Genomic DNA, 10,784 nt, shown 5'->3' with positions numbered 1-10,784 from the left:
TCACTGTCAGAGTTATATTGGTGGAAAATATAATTGTGTAAAGATCTGGTCTGAGTCTGTGGCATAAAGAATATCCAGTTTATTCCATAGTTTAAAACATGTATATCCACTGCAAAGGACACTCATTATTTGCACCATATTGCTATTCTTACCCAAACCCACCTCTTTTATTAATGGGTTGAGGCAAGGAGGCATCTAGCAGCATCTTTAAGAGCTTCAGTTTTGAACGGAGCATAAAGGGATTCTAATGGGACCCAGCTCTCAGTTGTGCTTTCCAGCTGCAGTGGTTCTCAAATTTTCTCAGCCCACTTAAGGAGCACATACATTTTCTGTGAGCTCTCCCTTATTAAAATTTAGCCCTACATACGCTCAGAAAAGGAACTGAATTATTTTTGTTTTACGTAAGTCAAAACTACAGTGGTAAAATGCACGTAAGAGTTGCCTTATTTAGTCTATCAAAGTGTATTAAATACAGTTACCCTTTAACCCCAGAAATATCTCATGACCCACCGTAAATCCCTCCCACAATCCACTATTGGATCTCAAGCCACAGTTGGAGAACCACCTGCGTCCTAAGGAGAACCACCGAGGTGCTCGCTGTGGAGTCAAGTGTGAGACGTCTGAATGTGAATGGGCTGGAGGGTCCCCTCTGCCTTCGCTACAGGAGGAGGAGGAGGAGGAGAAGAAAGGATATGCTCATTCTGAGGTTCCTCCAGCGCTACTAACCCATCTTCAGTCTGGCTGAGCTTCTTTAGTAATATAGCTCTGTACTATTGTCTTTTGAAGGAAGTAAAAAAAATTTCAAAACATAATCAGAATCTAAATATCTGTATATTTGTATAAGGATCCGTACCCACAGAAAAAATAATTAACACAATGCGAGTACTTTATTCTGGTAAAATTTTCTGGATGAGATATTTCTTCGTATTGTGGTGTAGCATCTGTAAGGCATTTAGTGTAGCATAATATTTGTATGAAACCCAGAAGTCTAAAGACAACTGAGTCTAAGCATTACTTTATTTCAATGAATTTATAAAGTAATGGCAAAATACATTCTAGAGATTGACGGTAGTGTTTATGAAGGGGCAGAATAAATTGATTTAATGTGGTTATTTTAGGAATACAGTCTTACACTTTTTTAGGCTTTAATGTATTTATTGTGGTTATATTACAGGCAAGGATCTTAAGGTGAATGTCTCAGCCAATTCTTTTCATGTTATGTGATGTATTTGTATTCTATAAGGTTCATTAAAATAAACATGCAATTTTAAAGGAGCTTTTGTAGGAACTGTTGTTGGAACAGGATGCCATCATTACAATTCTTAAGTCGCCACATAGCAATGTCTTTACCTGTCTCCATGGGTAGCGAGGGGAAACAGCTAGCTGCGCTTCAGCAATTTTATTATAAGTGAACTGTGGAAATCTAACAAGCTAGCTAGCTGATTGGTTTAGTGAAATGCTATGTAGCTACCAGTTGTATATGAAACAAGACATTTTTATTTTTTTAATTTTTTTATTTTTTTTACATTCATTTGGCAGACGCTTTTATCCAAAGCGACGTACAAAAAGTGCATTTTCATGATCGTAGACAACTGCTGAACACGGGTTCAGTAAGGTACAATTACTTATTTTGTACAGCTATTTCTAGCCTATTTTTATTGAATTCCTTTGAATTATAATGTTGTAACACTACTACAAATAGGAACAGGAACCTATCCTTCCTACAGAATACACAGTAATGTCGTCAGCAAGCTTGTGAACATTTAAGTACTTTTTCAAAAATGGTTAAGTGCCTTGCTCAAAGGTATTCCAGTAGAGACTTTAACCTGCTAACTCTGAGTTACAAGCCCAGCTCCCTTGCCATTATAATACTCTTCCACCCATAATTACTCTGGGCTAACTGAGTTCTTAACCAAAAAATAATGTAAGTTCTGTTTTAAAAGTCATGTTGATTCTATTGCTGCCCTTTACAAAGATGAGATAAAATCTGAAAATAATGTTCTACCCCTCTCTCCTCCCCAGGCTAAATCTTAAATCTTGGCTCTGACAAAATTCAGCTTTGCTGGCCATCAGTGGTGAGGAGTCCGTTAAGCCACAGCTGCCCAGAGTTTTGTATGCTCACCACTGTTGGCCATGGTTTTGGTGACGGTGATGCTTCTGCTGTAATTCGCATTTCTTCTTCTGACGGTGACATAAATGCACCAGATTCCTTAGCTCTGGCTACAGCTGCGCTCTCGGAACTCGAGCGGGTTAAGTTATTGTTGTCGAGTACCACAGGGTTATCTTAGTGGAAGGCCACAGGGTTTCATTGCCGTGAAGAGACTTTGCCCCACAATTTGGCTTTGCCCTATTTTTCACAGCTGCACAGAGCAGGTGTGATCCAGGTCTAATCAAAACTCTGACCCCACGAGCGAGCAGCAGGCCTCACGCCCGAACGAGAGACCAACAGGACACAACACATCAGGGTGCACAACAGCTGTACAGAAGGCTTCAAACACTGCACCAACAGACACATTCCCATTGAACTATAACGATGAGATATCTCCAGCTTCTGCTGTGGAGCTACGTGGCCAATGGAGGGGACTGAGGGCGCTGGGGGTAGATTTGGGATACCGGAATTATTTGTGAATGTGTTCCTCCATAGTGTGGCATATTTTAGCCTGAAGTGTGAAAGATTCACCACACAGACAAAGGGGCGACTATGTGAACCCCAGGTCCCAGATTGGCCTGCCTCTTTGTTTGCTCTCTCTCTCTCTCTCTCTCTCTCTCTCTGGGTCTGAGGGTGAGGGGCGAGGGGGAAAGCTAAGCCACAGAGGGCTTAAGAATAGACACAGTGGTGACACACGCATACTGTTCGCTCTTTTTTATATAAAGAGGACAAACTCTCCAAATTAGCTCGCCAAATATTTGCCTGCAGAAATTGGTGGTCTCTAGCTGTTTTCAAAAAGAGGGATATCTAAATATACTGCTCGGGTTTACAGGCTTACATTTAGTTTTTTAAATTATTTGTTTATTTAAATGCCATAAAAAATAACCGCACGCTCTCACTTTTTACTTCCTCCAGAACACAGAGGGACTATGTGAAGAGAGAGATACACGGAGAAATCAGCATGCTGCTGTCTCTCTCCTTCACCCTTTCCCTCCCTCTATTTCATTCCTTCTCTCCTTCCCTCTTAATCTTCCTCGGTGTCTCCCTAGCTCTGCCGTATCTTCTCTGTATCTTTCAGTCTGCCTCTCTCCCTCTTTATATTCTATCTCTATCTATCACTATCGGTCCTCTTCGCTTTTTTCTCATGCATTGGAACCATGTTTTTTAAGACTTTATATTTCATGTCCATTAAATTGTTTTAAATTACATCTTAAGTAGTCATTTTGAAAAAATAACAGGAACAAGAGGGAGAAAAGAGCAATGAAAGGAAACCAGAATAAAGGCTAAAGATAGGCTTGGTTTGAGACGTCCTGGTTCAGCAACCTCTCACAGATTCGTGTCCACTCTTTCTCTCTGTCTGTCTCAATGGCACACACGGTATTGCAGTAAGAGTGACCACCGCTTTGCCATAACTGGTCAAAGATCATCCCCTCAGTCCCACGCTCAGCATTGGGAGGCCCATCGCTCCTCGGGTGTGCTAACTAGCATTCTGTGCCCCTACCACTCTCCAGATCACCACACAGCAAAGATACACTTAAACTAATACTCACCCTGACAAGTGGAGAGAGGATCATTCCAGGTGAAGCCTGGCAGAACCAGCCAGGCTACCGATAGATTAACTTATTTTCCTTTGAGAACCAGAGATCATAGAGATACAATTACAGAGTCAGCACCCCAGTCCTCTTCCCTCTTTATCCTCTTCCCTTTAGGGACATAAATAAAGACAGAGCTCCCTGCAGGCCTGCGTGTTGGACTTGGCTGTTGACAATGCCTCAGAAGTGGTCGGATTCAGTAAGAAATCCCTCCTGCCCTCAAGAAAAGGGACCGTGTCTTTTAAAGGCAGCTAAGTCAGACCAGAGGCTCCTCTCTGTCAGTCTGTCGATGGCAGTGGTTCAGACACCAGCTCTGGCCCTTTTAGCAGAAAGCCATTGATGTAGCAGAGTTATTAATTTGCCCTGCAAAATAAGAGGACACTAGGCCGAGACAGAGAGAGATGGGCGCCTTTCAAAAGATGCCAGCCAGAGTCATCTTTCATCTCCCAACCGAGGGGCAAGCTGACTGGGTCTTCACATGGGCACCAGGGCTGCCCACGGCCTGACCAACAAAGGGTGTGCAGGAGGCGCGTGGGAGGAGAAGGAGAGGGCGCACGGCATGTTGATGTTCTCCTATTATTAGCTGGTAAACAACTCTGTTTTTAGTTGTATTTGTTTTCATGAGCGGGATCCATGTGGGCTGTGGTGGGATTGGTGTTTGAGCTGCTGTTTGCAGCCCTCCAGGTGCTAAAAGCCATTTCCTGTTCCTTCCTCCCCGGCGTTTCCTCCGCGGCCTCATTTACACCCAAGGGCTCCAGAGTCGCGTATGTTTACTTTCAGACTTTACTTATCCCAAGTTCGATTGGGTTCCTCGGGTCATGTGATCATTTCCCGCACGGATTACTTTGAGGGATCTCCTTTACGTCCAAGCCCCGGGCAGCAGCAGAGAGCGGCCGGCCCCTTGGCGGTTTTGGCTCGATCGCCATCAAGGTTAAATGACTCAATGATCGGTCCGTCAGTCCTGCAAGCGGCTCAGCGGCCGGCGCTAGCTGGACCGGCCCAGCAGGAGCGGGAGAGGAGAGGAAAAAATAATATCGAAGAACAAGAAAAAAAAAAAAAAACAGGAGCTAAAAGCGGCCTAAGCTAGCCGCCTGCTAAGAAAACAAAACGCCCAGAGCCGAGGCCCGAGAGCGAGAGCGCAGGCCGGGGCAGCGCGGGCCGGCCGCCACAGCCCCGTCTCCCCACGTCCATCACCCTGCCAAGCAGCCGTAATTGAGGCCTGTCGGCTGAGGCCCTGAATAACTCCACAAACACCACAGCAATGACAGCCTTCGCAGCCACCACCCCCCCACCCCCTTCTCCTCTCTCCGCCTAATCCTCCCCTCACCCTCCTACTCTGTCTGTCCTCATCACTCTCCGCCATCTCCCGCCAGGCCTTGCCTTAATTCGGTCTCCTTGTGGACCATAACTCAGGGAACATTCGGTAGTAGCCCGGGTCACCAGCTATCTGTTCTAATTAAACAGCGTCTGACAATGCTCCGTGAGCAATGTCCAGCTGTATCCAGTAAATGATGTCTAACACCATTCAGTGAGCAGTATTGGACTATTTATTTGTTATTAGTTACTGACTATTTACAGTGAGCAGCACCAGGCTGCTCCTTGAGAAGTATACACTTGCGTTCTGTGTTCATACAGTTCACCAGTTAGGACTTCCACTCACGTATTTAAAGCAGAAGAAATACAGCCAGTGTATATTCAACCTCCTGGCTGTGTATAACCCCGAGAGTTTGAATGGGCAGATGAAGAGGAAAAACAAACACCCTAGGCAGGTGAAGTCTAAAATGGACCTCTCAAAAAAGGCACACTTTGCATTCACTCATAAATCTGTGTTCTTCCCTCAGTCAAGAGCCGTCCACCTCCTTCTCTTTTAATCCGTTTTACTGCTGGCACAGAAGGCAACTACGGTGCAGGTTGAGTTAACAGTAACATCCCAGGCATGGTTCCCCTTTTAAAAGGTGCATAGTGCATTCTGGAATACAAGTTCTGGACTTGTATTGTGAGCACAATTCGCTAATCTCAAGGCTTGGATACAAAAAAAGGTGGGGGATGCTAATGCCGCTGCTTCTGTACTCCAGCTGTAGCACGTTCTCTCTCTCTCTCTCTTATTTTCTCTCTCTCCCTCTCTCCCTCTCTCCCTGCCTCCCTCCCTTTCTCAGAAAGGAAAAGCCTGTTTTGCACAGCCGTGCCATGGCCGCGGTTGGTGTGGTGATGTTTCACTGCTTAGAATGGATTCACCAGCTAAAATACTTTCTTATTATATTTTTATTTTACTACATGGCTGCTGGCCCTGCCAACTGCAGTCTGGATAACGGCCCACGTCCTTTAAATAGGCTGTGACAATACGATAAAACACTGCAAACATCCTGATGCATTGTCATGAGGTGCCCCATTGTTGTAATGGGAACTCCTGGCAAGTAATTAGTCTGTGTGTCTACCAAGAAAGCCAGGGATGTAAGATGGCGAGAGAGAGAAATGAGTAACTCAGAAGAGTAAATGAGTTAAAGGGGGTAAGTGGATGAGTGGAAAACTGGCCATGCTCAGTGGGCGTGGTTGAGAGGGTGTGACGTGGTTGGTGGAGACTGATCCTGTATTTGTAGGATCACTCCCTGTGCAGCTGAGTACACAGACAGAGGCATTAAAAGCCCACTGTGATGTCACAGCAGGAGCAGATGAAATACTATCCACCGAACCCCACTGTATGGCAGTAACAATGGACCATCCTACAGTCTGATTCAGCGAAAACTCACCACACAGAAACTGTTCAGTATTAATTCAGCTCTGACAGAGTTAGATATGAGCCCTAGCACGTATACTTCCAGAGTAAAATATTCAGAATCAGAATCCATTTTGCTGTGTACCACAAAATCAGAAGGAAGTACTGAGTGAGGGCATCCTGAGGGAGATTCAGACAGGGAACACCTGCGGGTTTTGTTCACTTCAGAACAGGAAGTGATGCGCTTCACCACCTCCTCTTTCTCCCTCTCTGGCCTGCAGTGTCCAGTCGAGTGGGCGGGGGAATGACGCGGCTCGTGTTGACGAGTGTGAAAAGCAGGAAGGGAAGGGAGGGAGAGGGGCCCGCGCGTTTCGGCCGCGCCGGTTCCGCCTGTTTGCGCTGCCGTCTCGTGATCCCCCGCGGGACGCCGCGTTCGCCCCGGCTGTGGTGCGCTGCTGTGGCACCGCTGTGGTGCTGCTGCAGGCTTCAAAGGACGCAGGGCCCTGGCCGCAGCGGTAATTAGAGGGTCCGGACCCGGAGCCGGGGACGGGCGAGTGGAAACTGTGCGCTAGTGCGCTCCGCGCCGCGGGCACGGCAGGGGGAGGGAACGGAGGGCGAAGAGTGTCGAGAAGTCCGGTGTGGACCTCTCGCTCTCTTTCTCTCTCTCTCTCTCTCTCTCCCTCTCTCCGCCGCCTCTCTCTCTTCCTTCTTGGTCTGCGTGGCACGAGGGCAAAGTCCCTGGGGCAGGTGCCGGTGCATTGCAGGGCTATCAGCTAGGGGTAATTACCGTAGACAAGAGCCTGGGGCCTGATTGCAGCACGTGGCCTTTTGAGTGAGCTCCGCCCCTTCGCCGCCCTGTCTCTCACCTCTGAGAGTGCAGGTGACTGACCCTGCTCAGCACCACGGCTCTTTCGCTAATCGGTTGGGCTCTCATTTCATATAATTACCTGCTGCTCACAGAACGCCTCGTGTGCTTAGCAAGGTCTAGAGCTGGGATGGGCAATTCTGTGTCTGGACAGCAGGTGTGTATGCTGGTTTTTGTTTCCACCACCCTGGCTCAGTTAACTAATTAGCTGTATACACCAATGCCGGTTCACTTGATCAGAGTAAAATGTACAGACACAATATCAACCTTTAGCTGCAATTCATGAAATTCTGCTACATTTTCAGTCAGATCATGTAAATGATTGCGCTAATTAAATAATTCAGAAATGCGCAAGAAATCCAGAAACGCATGACCTTGCTCGCCCACACATGGCCTTTCATCATTTGTACCATTTGGAAAAACAAATGACACCCCCCCCCCCCCCCCCACCCCCTTTTACAAACATATATCCAACTAAGCATCTACATGCACATACCTGATACTGAGTCCCTACTGTAAGCCAATGACCTGTTCACAACTTGAACAAAGTCATGAAGCATCACTGCCAAAGATTCCTTTGATACGCTACTATTTAAACAAACACACAAAAGTTTACTTGGTAAGAAAGAAATCTCAATCACTTGAAAAAATAATTCAAACTTGCTGTTTTTGGTTTTAGACCTTTGTGATCTGATCAAAGGTTTGTTTATTTTTATTTGCCCTGGTGTTCTGTCAATTGACGCAGGCTGGCTATACAATGCCGATATTTTGTTGAGACATTTTGGATGACATCGTGTGTGTCCCCTCTGTGGCAATCTAACTGCTGTTGCATGCCCTGTATCCACATGTTTTATAATAAAAGGGAATGGGTGAAACTGACAGTTTTTTTAAACAATAATAGCCTACATGTGTCAAGCGGACTCATTTTTCAAAGTGATGAAGTATTTTAATACTCCACAGTTTTACTCTAATATACCAGCATACCCCATTCAAGTGCTACTGATTTTTGTTTTTTACTTAAAATTATGTACTGTAAGGTCATTGTTTGCTATTGTTGCCTGAACTGAAAACAGAAATTCCAAAAAAAGAACTGAGAACCATATTGTATGATTTGGTCATAAAATATCTCTTTGTATGAATATTACTTTGGACTGCCTCTAAAGCTTACTTCAGTGCAGACTAATGCTCGTATTTTCCTTTTTTAAAATGGGAATGAAAATATTTATGTTTAGTTGGTGTGGGGTATAAGCTTGCTTTAATTTATTTTTTGCTGTTGAAGACAACCAGAATTGAATTTGAACCTTTCAGTTTGTATTCTATGGGTGTGGGGTATATTAGCACGTTACAAGATGCTCAACCAAGAGAGTTATAAATAAATAACTGCAGCAAAGGGTCAGAGGGGACATTTTGAAGACGGGAGGCCTGCTGTTTATCAGGGACGTGATGAAATGTTCTCCATTTTGGCTCCCACAGTGTAGCTGTAAACAAAATGGTGTCAGTTTTCTAACAGGGTGAAAATTAATTAGTGGCATAACCAGCTGGCATGTAATATGGTTAGACTTGCCAGGATTCTTTTTTTCTGCTTTTGATGGAAAAAATGGACATTTGATGTTAAGCATACATTTATTAAAATTTGTTTTTAAGGGCAATGTCCAAGAATCTGTTTCTAGGGAATAACAATGTGTAACAATCAGTTTATTAACATAATGACAATCTTTTCAAAAATGGATTAGGAAATTTTAAAATGCATGTTTTTTTTTTTACCTTCAGGCAGCACTGGCCAAAAAGGTCTAGAGCTTGTAGCGGCTGCAGTCTTGTGCACTTGGCCAACTGCTCCGATGCTATTGCTAGCTGAGGTAATGGCAGGGAGGGAACATTTCCTCTGCCTCAAGTTTAACATTTCATTGCTATTTTTCCACAGCTTCATGTTGTGCATCATGACTCTTGAAAAACGTTCATTCTGACAAGTTGTTGTTCATTTCTTCAAATATACAGTGACAAAGACATTTTTCTTGATTTGGCTCAGTGCTACATAATTCTAGATTTTTAGTCAAATAATTCACACAAGTGCACATTCTCAGATTTTATCGAACGGTATTTTATACATTTTTATACATAGTCCCCATTTCAAACCATCAGTATTGCTGGGACATGTTAATGCTATGCTAAGTCATATTTAATATCTTGTCACATATCCTTTGCATGCAATGACTGCTTGAAGCTTGTGACCTATAGACATTACCAGGCACTGACTATCTTGTCTGGTGATGCTCTGTCAGGCCTATACTGCATATCTTCAGCTCCTGCTTGTTTGGGGGGCTAGTTGCCTTAAGTTTTTTCTTTAGCGTATGAAAAGCATATTTAGTTGGATTCAAATCAGGTGAATGACTTGGCCTGTCAAGAATATTCCAGTATTTGGCTTTGAAAAATTCCTTTGTTGCATTAGCAGTATGTTTGGGATCACTGTCCTGCTGTAGGATGAAGCATAATCCACTGAGTTTGGAGGCATTTGCTTGAACTTGAGCAGATAAGATGCTTCTGTATACGTCAGAATTCATTCTTCTGCTGTTCTCAGAAGTTACATCATGAATAAAGACAAGTGAGCCAGTACCTGTGGCAGCCATACAGTACATGCCCAAACCGTAACACCCCCACCACCATGTTTCACAGATTAGGGGGTGGGGTGCCTTGAATCTTGGGCAGTTCCATTTGGTCGCCACACTTTGCTCTTGCCATTACACTGATAAAAGTGAATTTTGATCTCATCTGTCCACAAGATCTTTTCCAGAACTCTGCAGACTCTTTTAGGTCCTTCTTAGCAAACCTGGCCATCCTGGTTTTGCAGCAAACTACTGGTTTGCATCCTGCAGTGTAGCCTCTGTAGTTCTGTTTGTGAAGTCTTCTACAGGCAGTAGTCAGTGACACATCCATGTCTGCCTCCTGATGAGTGTTTCTGATCTGTCAGACAGGTGTTTGGGAGTATCATTATGGTGAGAAAACAGAAATAATAAAATAGCGCATTGTGGATGAAAAGAATGTGAGTTTCATTACACAGTCTGTGCCAAGTTTAAAAATGTTTCATTTAGATCAGATGATCTGTGATTTTTTAAACATAATTTTACTTTTCATTTCAGGAGATACAGACCAATTTATTGATTTATCTAATAAACATCTAAACATCACCTTTAGCTAATAGGGCTGTGTTGCCTAATAGCTAAATATACCACTCTGCTTGAACTATATATGTTCATATCAAATATTAGACATATCTGAAGCAAAAGTTTATATGACAGCAGTTTCAAGTTTGACCACATTGATCACAAGAGTAAGCTTTCACAGAATTTCAAAATATATTGAGAGAAACATCCCAGATTAAATTTTTGGACAATTAGAAACTCAAGAACAGTGTTCACTGGCATGTCTCCTATTCATTGACCCGCTGTTTAATTTTTGGTGTATTCTGAA

The sequence above is a fragment of the Anguilla rostrata genome, chromosome 3 (assembly GCF_018555375.3).
Source record: "Anguilla rostrata isolate EN2019 chromosome 3, ASM1855537v3, whole genome shotgun sequence".
Taxonomy (NCBI): Eukaryota; Metazoa; Chordata; class Actinopteri; order Anguilliformes; family Anguillidae; genus Anguilla; species Anguilla rostrata.
The sequence above is the reverse complement of the archived record's forward strand: the minus strand, read 5'-3'. Positions refer to the sequence as shown.